Below are 9,788 nucleotides of genomic sequence, written 5' to 3' on the forward strand. Positions count from 1 at the left end.
TTCAACTCACAGACTTGAACGTTCCTTTTGATAGAACAGTTTTGAAACTCTCCTTTTGTAGAATCTGCAAGTGTTTATTTGGAGCGCTTTGAGGCGTATGCTGGAAAAGGAAATGTCTTCAAATAACAACTACACAGAAGCATTCTCAGAAACTTCTTTGTGATGAGTGCATTCAACTCACAGACTTGAACCTTCCTTTTGAAAGAGCAGTTTTGAAACACTCTTTTGTTAGAAACTGCAAGTCGATGTTTGGAGCGCTTTGGGCCATATGCTGGGAAATGAAATATCTGCACCTAAAAACTAGACAGAAGCATTCTCAGAAACTTCTGTGTGATGAGTGCATTCAACTCACAGACTTGAACGTTCCTTTTGATAGAACAGTTTTGAAACACTCCTTTTGTAGAATCTGCAAGTGTTTATTTCGAGGCCTTTGAGGCGCATGCTGGAAAAGGAAATGTCTTCAAATAACAACTACACAGAAGCATTCTCAGAAACTTCTTTGTCATGAGTGCATTCAACTCACAGACTTGAACATTCCTTTTTAAAGAGCAGTTTTGAAACACTCTTTTTGTAGAATCTGCAAGGGGATATTTGGAGCGCTTTGGGGCCTAAGCTGGGAAATGAAATATCTTCACCTAAAAACTAGACAGAAGCATTCTCAGAAACTTCTGTGTGATGAGTGCATTCAACTCACAGACTTCAACGTTACTTTTGGATAGAACAGTTTTGAAACTCTCCTTTTGTAGAATCTGCAAGTGTTTATTTCGAGCGCTTTGAGGCCTATGCTGGAAAAGGAAATGTCTTCAAATAACAACTACACAGAAGCATTCTCAGAAACTTCTTTGTCATGAGTGCATTCAACTCACGGACTTGAACCTTCCCTTTGAAAGAGCAGTTTTGAAACACTCTTTTGTTAGAAACTGCAAGTCGATGTTTGGAGCGCTTTGGGCCCTATGCTGGGATATGAAATATCTGCACCTAAAAACTAGACAGAAGCATTCTCAGAAACTTCTGTGTGATGAGTGCATTCAACTCACAGACTTCAACGTTCCTTTTGATAGAACAGTTTTGAAACTCTCCTTTTGTAGAATCTTCAAGTTTTTATTTCGAGCGCTTTGAGGCCTATGCTGGAAAAGGAAATGTCTTCAAATAACAATTACACAGAAGCATTCTCAGAAACTTCTTTGTGATGACTGCATTCTACTCACAGGGTTGAACCTTCTTTTTGATAGAAGTGTTTTCAAACTCTCTTTTTGTAGAATCTGCAAGTGGATATTTGGAGCTGTTTGAGGCCAACTCTGGAAAAGGAAATATCTTCACATAAAAACTAGACAGAAGCATTCTCAGAAACTTGTTTGTGACGAGTGCATTCAACTCACAGACTTGAACCTTTCTTTTGAAACAGGAGTTTTGGAACACTCTTTTTGTGGAATCTGCTAGTGTATATTTGGAGCGCTGTGAGGCCTATGATGGGAAATGAAATATCTTCACCTAAAAACTAGACAGAAGCATTCTCAGAAACTTCTGTGTGATGAGTGCATTCAACTCACAGACTTGAACGTTTCTTTTGATAGAACAGTTTTGAAACACTACTTTTGCAGAATCTGCAAGTGTTTATTTCGAGGCCTTTGAGGCGCATGCTGGAAAAGGAAATGTCTTCAAATAACAACTACACAGAAGCATCCTCAGAAACTTCTTTGTCATGAGTGCATTCAACTCACGGACTTGAACATTCCTTTTTAAAGAGCAGTTTTGAAACACTCTTTTTGTAGAATCTGCAAGGGGATATTTGGAGCGCTTTGAGGCCTATGCTGGGAAATGAAATATCTTCAGATAAAAACTAGACAGAAGCATTCTCAGAAACTTCTGTGTGATCAGTGCATTCAATTCACAGCCTTCAACGTTACTTTTGGATAGAACAGTTTTGAAACTCTCCTTTTGTAGAATCTGCAAGTGTTTATTTCGAGCGCTTTGAGGCCTATGCTGGAAAAGGAAATGTCTTCAAATAACAACTACACAGAAGCATTCTCAGAACCTTCTTTGTGGTGAGTGCATTCAACCCACAGACTTGAACCTTCCTTTTGAAACAGCAGTTTTGAAACACTCTTTTTGTAGAATCTGCAACTGGATATTTGGAGCGCTTTTGGGCCTATGCTGGGAAATGAAATATCTTCACCTAAAAACTAGACAGAAGCATTCTCAGAAACTTCTGTGTGATGAGTGCATTCAACTCACAGACTTGAACATTCCTTTTGATAGAGCAGTTTGGAAACACTCCTTTTGTAAAATCTGCAAGTGTTTATTTGGAGCGCTTTGAGGCCTATGCTGGAAAAGGAAATATCTTCACCTAAAAACTAGACAGAAGCATTCTCAGAAACTTCTGTGTGATGAGTGCATTCAACTCACAGACTTGAACGTTCCTTTTGATAGAACAGTTTTGAAACTCTCCTTTTGTAGAATCTGCAAGTGTTTATTTGGAGCGCTTTGAGGCGTATGCTGGAAAAGGAAATGTCTTCAAATAACAACTACACAGAAGCATTCTCAGAACCTACTTTGTGATGAGTGCATTCAACTCACAGACTTGAACCTTCCTTTTGAAAGAGCAGTTTTGAAACACTCTTTTGTTAGAAACTGCAAGTCGATGTTTGGAGCGCTTTGGGCCCTATGCTGGGAAATGAAATATCTGCACCTAAAAACTAGACAGGAGCATTCTCAGAAACTTCTGTGTGATGAGTGCATTCAACTCACAGACTTCCACGTTCCTTTTGATAGATCAGTTTTGAAACTCTCCTTTTGTAGAATCTGCAAGTGTTTATTTCGAGCGCTTTGAGGCCTATGCTGGAAAAGGAAATATCTTCAAATAACAACTACACAGAAGCATTCTCAGAAACATCTTAGTGATGACTGCATTCTACTCACAGGATTGAACCTTCTTTTTGATAGAAGTGTTTTCAAAATCTCTTTTTGTAGAATCTGCAAGTGCATATTTGGAGCTGTTTGAGGCCAACTCTGGAAAAGGAAACATCCCCACGTAAAAACTAGACAGAAGCATTCTCAGAAACTTGTTTGTGACGAGTGCATTCAACTCACAGACTTGAACCTTTCTTTTGAAACAGCAGTTTTGGAACACTCTTTTTGTGGGATCTGCTAGTGTCTATTTGGAGCGCTGTGAGGCCTATGATGGGAAATGAAATATCTTCACCTAAAAACTAGACAGAAGCATTCTCAGAAACTTCTCTGTGATGAGTGCATTCCACTCACAAACTTGAACGTTCCTTTTGATAGAATAGTTTTGAAACACTCCTTTTGTAGAATCTGCAAGTGTTTATTTCGAGGCCTTTGAGGCGCATGCTGGAAAAGGAAATGTCTTCAAATAACAACTACACAGAAGCATTCTCAGAAACTTCTTTGTGATGAGTGCATTCAACTCACAGACTTGAACATTCCTTTTGATAGAGCAGTTTGGAAACACTCCCTTTGTAAAATCTGCAAGTGTTTATTTCGAGCGCTTTGAGGCCTATGCAGGAAAAGGAAATATCGTCACATAAAAACTAGACAGAAGCATTCTCAGATACATCTTTGTGATGAGTGCATTCTACTCACAGACTTGTACCTTCTTTTTGATAGAAGAGTTTTCAATCTCTCTTTTTCTAGAATCTGCAAATGCATATTTGGAGCTGTTTGATTCCAACGCTGGAAAAGGAAACATCCTCACATAGAAACTAGACAGAAGCATTGTCAGAAACTTGTTTGTGACGAGTGCATTCAACTCACAGACTAAAACCTTTCTTTTGAAAAGGCAGTTTTGGAACACTCTTTTTGTAGAATCTGCTAGGGTATATTTGGAGCACAGTGAGGCCTATGCTGGGAAATGAAATATCTTCACCTAAAAACTAGACAGAAGCATTCTCAGAAACTTCTGTGTGATGAGTGCATTCAACTCACAGACTTGAACGTTCCTTTTGATAGAACAGTTTTGCAACACTCCTTTTATAGAATCTTCAAGTGTTTATTTCGAGCGCTTTGAGGCGTATGCTGGAAAAAGATATGTCTTCAAATAACAACTACACAGAAGCATTCTCAGAAACTTCTTTGTGATGAGTGCATTCAACTCACAGACTTGAACCTTCCCTTTGAAAGAGCAGTTTTGAAACACTCTTTATGTAGAATCTGCAAGTGGATATTTGGAGCTCTTTGGGGCCTATGCTGGGAAATGAAATATCTTCACCTAAAAACTAGACAGAAGCATTCTCAGAAACTTCTGTGTGATGAGTGCATTCAACTCACAGATTTGAACGTTCCTTTTGATAGAACAGTTTTGAAACTCTCTTTTGTAGAATCTGCAAGTGTTTATTTCGAGCGCTTTGAGGCCTATGCTGGAAAAGGAAATGTCTTCAAATAACAACTACACAGAAGCATTCTCAGAAACTTCTTTGTGATGACTGCATTCTACTCACAGGGTTGAACCTTCTTTTTGATAGAAGTGTTTTCAAACTCTCTTTTTGTAGAATCTGCAAGTGCATATTTGGAGCTGTTTGAGGCCAACTCTGGAAAAGGAAACATCCTCACATAAAAACAAGACAGAAGCATTCTCAGAAACTTGTTTGTGACGAGTGCATTCAACTCACAGACTTGAACTTTTCTTTTGAAACCGCAGTTTTGGAACACTCTTTTTGTGGAATCTGCTAGTGTATATTTGGAGCGCTGCGAGGCCTATGCTGGGAAATGAAATATCTTCACCTAAAAACTAGACAGAAGCATTCTCACAAACTTCTGTGTGATGAGTGCATTCAACTCACAGACTTGAACGTTCCTTTTGATAGAACAGTTTTGAAACACTCCTTTTGCAGAATCTGCAAGTGATTATTTCGAGGCCTTTGAGGCGCATGCTGGAAAAGGAAATGTCTTCAAATAACAACTACACAGAAGAATTCTCAGAAACTTCTTTGTCATGAGTGCATTCAACTCACAGACTTGAACATTCCTTTTTAAAGAGCAGTTTTGAAACACTCTTTTTGTAGAATCTGCAAGGGGATATTTGGAGCGCTTTGGGGCCTATGCTGGGAAATGAAATATCTTCACCTAAAAACTAGACAGAAGCATTCTCAGAAACTTCTGTGTGATGAGTGCATTCAACTCACAGACTTCAACGTTACTTTTGGATAGAACAGTTTTGAAACTCTCCTTTTGTAGAATCTGCAAGTGTTTATTTCGAGCGCTTTGAGGCCTATGCTGGAAAAGGAAATGTCTTCAAATAACAACTACACAGAAGCATTCTCAGAACCTTCTTTGTGGTGAGTGCATTCAACCCACAGACTTGAACCTTCCTTTTGAAACAGCAGTTTTGAAACACTCTTTTTGTAGAATCTGCAAGTGGATATTTGGAGCGCTTTTGGGCCTATGCTGGGAAATGAAATATCTTCACCTAAAAACTAGACAGAAGCATTCTCAGAAACCTGTGTGACGAGTGCATTCAACTCACAGACCTGAACATTCCTTTTGATAGAGCAGTTTGGAAACACTCCTTTTGTAAAATCTGCAAGTGTTTATTTGGAGCGCTTTGAGGCCTATGCTGGAAAAGGAAATATCTTCACATAAAAACTAGACAGAAGCATTCTCAGAAACTTCTTTGTGATGACTGCATTCTACTCACAGGGTTGAACCTTCTTTTTGATAGAAGAGTTTTCAAACTCTCTTTTTGTAGAATCTGCAAGTGCATATTTGGAGCTGTTTGAGGCCAACTCTGGAAAAGGAAACATCCTCACATGGAAACTAGACAGAAGCATTCTCAGAAACTTGTTTGTGACGAGTGTATTCAACTCACAGACTTGAACCTTTCTTTTGAAACAGCAGTTTTGGAACACACTTTTTGTGGAATCTGCTAGTTTATATTTGGAGCGCTGTGAGGCCTATGCTGGGAAATGAAATATCTTCACCTAAAAACTAGACAGAAGCATTCTCAGAAACTTCTGTGTGATGAGTGCATTCAACTCACAGACTTGAACGTTCCTTTTTATAGAACAGTTTTGAAACACTCCTTTTGTAGAATCTGCAAGTGTTTATTTCGAGGCCTTTGAGGCGCATGCTGGAAAAGGAAATGTCTTCAAATAACAACTATACAGAAGCATTCTCAAAAACTTCTTTGAGATGAGTGCATTCAACTCACAGACTTGAACATTCCTTTTTAAAGAGCAGTTTTGAAACACTCTTATTGTAGAATCTGCAAGGGGATATTTGGAGCGCTTTGGGGCCTATCCTGGGAATTGAAATATCTGCACCTAAAAACTAGACAGAAGCACTCTCAGAAACTTCTGTGTGATGAGTGCATTCAACTCACAGACTTGAACATTCCTTTTGACAGAGCAGTTTGGAAACACTCCTTTTGTAAAATCTGCCAGTGTTTATTTGGAGCGCTGTGAGGCCTATGCTGGGAAATGAAATATCTTCACCTAAAAACTAGACAGAAGCATTCTCAGAAACTTCTGTGTGATGAGTGCATTCAACTCACAGACTTCAACGTTACTTTTGGATAGAACAGTTTTGAAACTCTCCTTTTGTGGAATCTGCAAGTGTTTATTTCGAGCGCTTTGAGGCCTATGCTGGAAAAGGAAATGTCTTCAAATAACAACTACACAGAAGCATTCTCAGAACCTTCTTTGTAATGAGTGCATTCAACTCACAGTCTTGAACCTTCCTTTTGAAACAGCAGTTTTGAAACACTCTTTTTGTAGAATCTGCAAGTGGATATTTGGAGCGCTTTGGGGCCTATGCTGGGAAATGAAATATCTTCACCTAAAAACTAGACAGAAGCATTCTCAGAAACTTCTGTGTGATGAGTGCATTCAACTCACAGACATGAACATTCCTTTCGATAGAGCAGTTTGGAAACACTCCCTTTGTAAAATCTGCAACTGTTTATTTCGAGCGCTTTGAGGCCTATGCAGGAAAAGGAAATATCTTCACATAAAAACTAGACAGAAGCATTCTCAGATACATCTTTGTGATGAGTGCATTCTACTCACAGACTTGAACCTTCTTTTTGATAGAAGAGTTTTCAATCTCTCTTTTTGTAGAATCTGCAAATGCATATTTGGAGGTGTTTGATTCCAACGCTGGAAAATGAAACATCCTCACATAGAAACTAGACAGAAGCATCGTCAGAAACTTGTTTGTGACGAGTGCATTCAACTCACAGACTTAAACCTTTCTTTTGAAAGAGCAGTTTTGGAACACTCTTTTTGTAGAATCTGCTAGTGTTTATTTCGAGCGCTTTGAGGCCTATGCTGGAAAAGGAAATGTCTTCAAATAACAACTACACAGAAGCATTCTCAGAACCTTCTTTGTGGTGAGTGCATTCAACCCACAGACTTGAACCTTCCTTTTGAAACAGCAGTTTTGAAACACTATTTTTGTAGAATCTGCAAGTGGATATTTGGAGCGCTTTTGGGCCTCTGCTAGGAAATGAAATATCTTCACCTAAAAACTAGACAGAAGCATTCTCAGAAACTTCTGTGTGATGAGTGCATTCAACTCACAGACTTGAACATTCCTTTTGATAGAGCAGTTTGGAAACACTCCTTTTGTAAAATCTGCAAGTGTTTATTTGGAGCGCTTTGAGGCCTATGCTGGAAACGGAAATATCTTCACATAAAAACTAGACAGGAGCATTCTCAGAAACTTCTGTGTGATGAGTGCATTCAACTCACAGACTTCAACGTTCCTTTTGATAGAACAGTTTTGAAACTCTCCTTTTGTAGAATCTTCAAGTGTTTATTTCGAGCGCTTTGAGGCCTATGCTGGAAAAGGAAATGTCTTCAAATAACAATTACACAGAAGCATTCTCAGAAACTTCTTTGTGATGACTGCATTCTACTCACAGGGTTGAACCTTCTTTTTGATAGAAGTGTTTTCAAACTCTCTTTTTGTAGAATCTGCAAGTGCATATTTGGAGCTGTTTGAGGCCAACTCTGGAAAAGGAAACATCTTCACATAAAAACTAGACAGAAGCATTCTCAGAAACTTGTTTGTGACGAGTGCATTCAACTCACAGACTTGAACCTTTCTTTTGAAACAGCAGTTTTGGAACACTCTTTTTGTGGAATCTGCAAGTGGATATTTGGAGCGCTTTTGGGCCTATGCTGGGAAATGAAATATCTTCACCTAAAAACTAGACAGAAGCATTCTCAGAAACTTCTGTGTGATGAGTGCATTCAACTCACAGACTTGAACGTTCCTTTTGATAGAACAGTTTTGAAACTCTCCTTTTGTAGAATCTGCAAGTGTTTATTTGGAGGGCTTTGAGGCGTATGCTGGAAAAGGAAATGTCTTCAAATAACAACTACACAGAAGCATTCTCAGAAACTTCTTTGTGATGAGTTCATTCAACTCACAGACTTGAACCTTCCTTTTGAAAGAGCAGTTTTGAAACACTCTTTTGTTAGAAACTGCAAGTCGATGTTTGGAGCGCTTTGGGCCCTATGCTGGGAAATGAAATATCTGCACCTAAAAACTAGACAGAAGCATTCTCAGAAACTTCTGTGTGATGAGTGCATTCAACTCACAGACTTCAACGTTCCTTTTGATAGAACAGTTTTGAAACTCTGCTTTTGTAGAATCTGCAAGTGTTTATTTCGAGCGCTTTGAGGCCTATGCTGGAAAAGGAAATGTCTTCAAATAACAACTACACAGAAGCATTCTCAGCAACTTCTTTGTGATGACTGCATTCTACTCACAGGGCTGAACCTTCTTTTTGATAGAAGAGTTTTCAAACTCTCTTTTTGTAGAATCTGCAAGTGCATATTAGGAGCTGTTTCAGGCCAACGCTGGAAAAGGAAACATCCTCACATAGAAACTAGACAGAAGCATTGTCAGAAACATGTTTGTGACGAGTGCATTCAACTCACAGACTTAAACATTTCTTTTGAAAGAACAGTTTTGGAACACTCTTTTTGTAGGATCTGCTAGTGTATATTTGGAGCACTGTGAGGCCTACGCTGGGAAATGAAATATCTTCACCTAGAAACTAGAAAGAAGCATTCTCAGAAACTTCTGTGTGATGAGTGCATTCAACTCACAGATTTGAACGTTCCTTTTGATAGAACAGTTTTGAAACACTCCTTTTATAGAATCTTCAAGTGTTTATTTCGAGCGCTTTCAGGCGTATGCTGGAAAAAGATATATCTTCAAATAACAACTACACAGAAGCATTCTCAGAACCTTCTTTGGGGTGAGTGCATTCAACCCACAGACTTGAACCTTCCTTTTGAAACAGCAGTTTTGAAACACTCTTTTTGTAGAATCTGCAGGTGGATATTTGGAGCGCTTTTGGGCCTATGCTGGGAAATGAAATATCTTCACCTAAAAACTAGACAGAAGCCTTCTCAGAAACTTCTTTGTGATGAGTACATTCAACTCACAGACTTGAACATTCCTTTTGATAGAGCAGTTTGGAAACACTCCTTTTGTAAAATCTGCAAGTGTTTACTTGGAGCGCTTTGAGGCCTATGCTGGAAAAGGAAATATCTTCACATAAAAACTAGACAGAAGCATTCTCAGAAACTTCTTTGTGATGACTGCATTCTACTCACAGGGTTGAACCTTCTTTTTGATAGAAGAGTTTTCAAACTCTCTTTTTGTAGAAACAGCAAGTGCATATTTGGAGCTGTTTGAGGCCAACTCTGGAAAAGGAAACATGCTCACATAGAAACTAGACGGAAGCATTCTCAGAAACTTGTTTGTGACGAGTGCAATCGACTCACAGACTTGAACCTTCCTTTTGAAAGAGCAGT

This window comes from Pongo pygmaeus, chromosome 7 (assembly GCF_028885625.2).
Source record: "Pongo pygmaeus isolate AG05252 chromosome 7, NHGRI_mPonPyg2-v2.0_pri, whole genome shotgun sequence".
Classification (NCBI taxonomy): domain Eukaryota; kingdom Metazoa; phylum Chordata; class Mammalia; order Primates; family Hominidae; genus Pongo; species Pongo pygmaeus.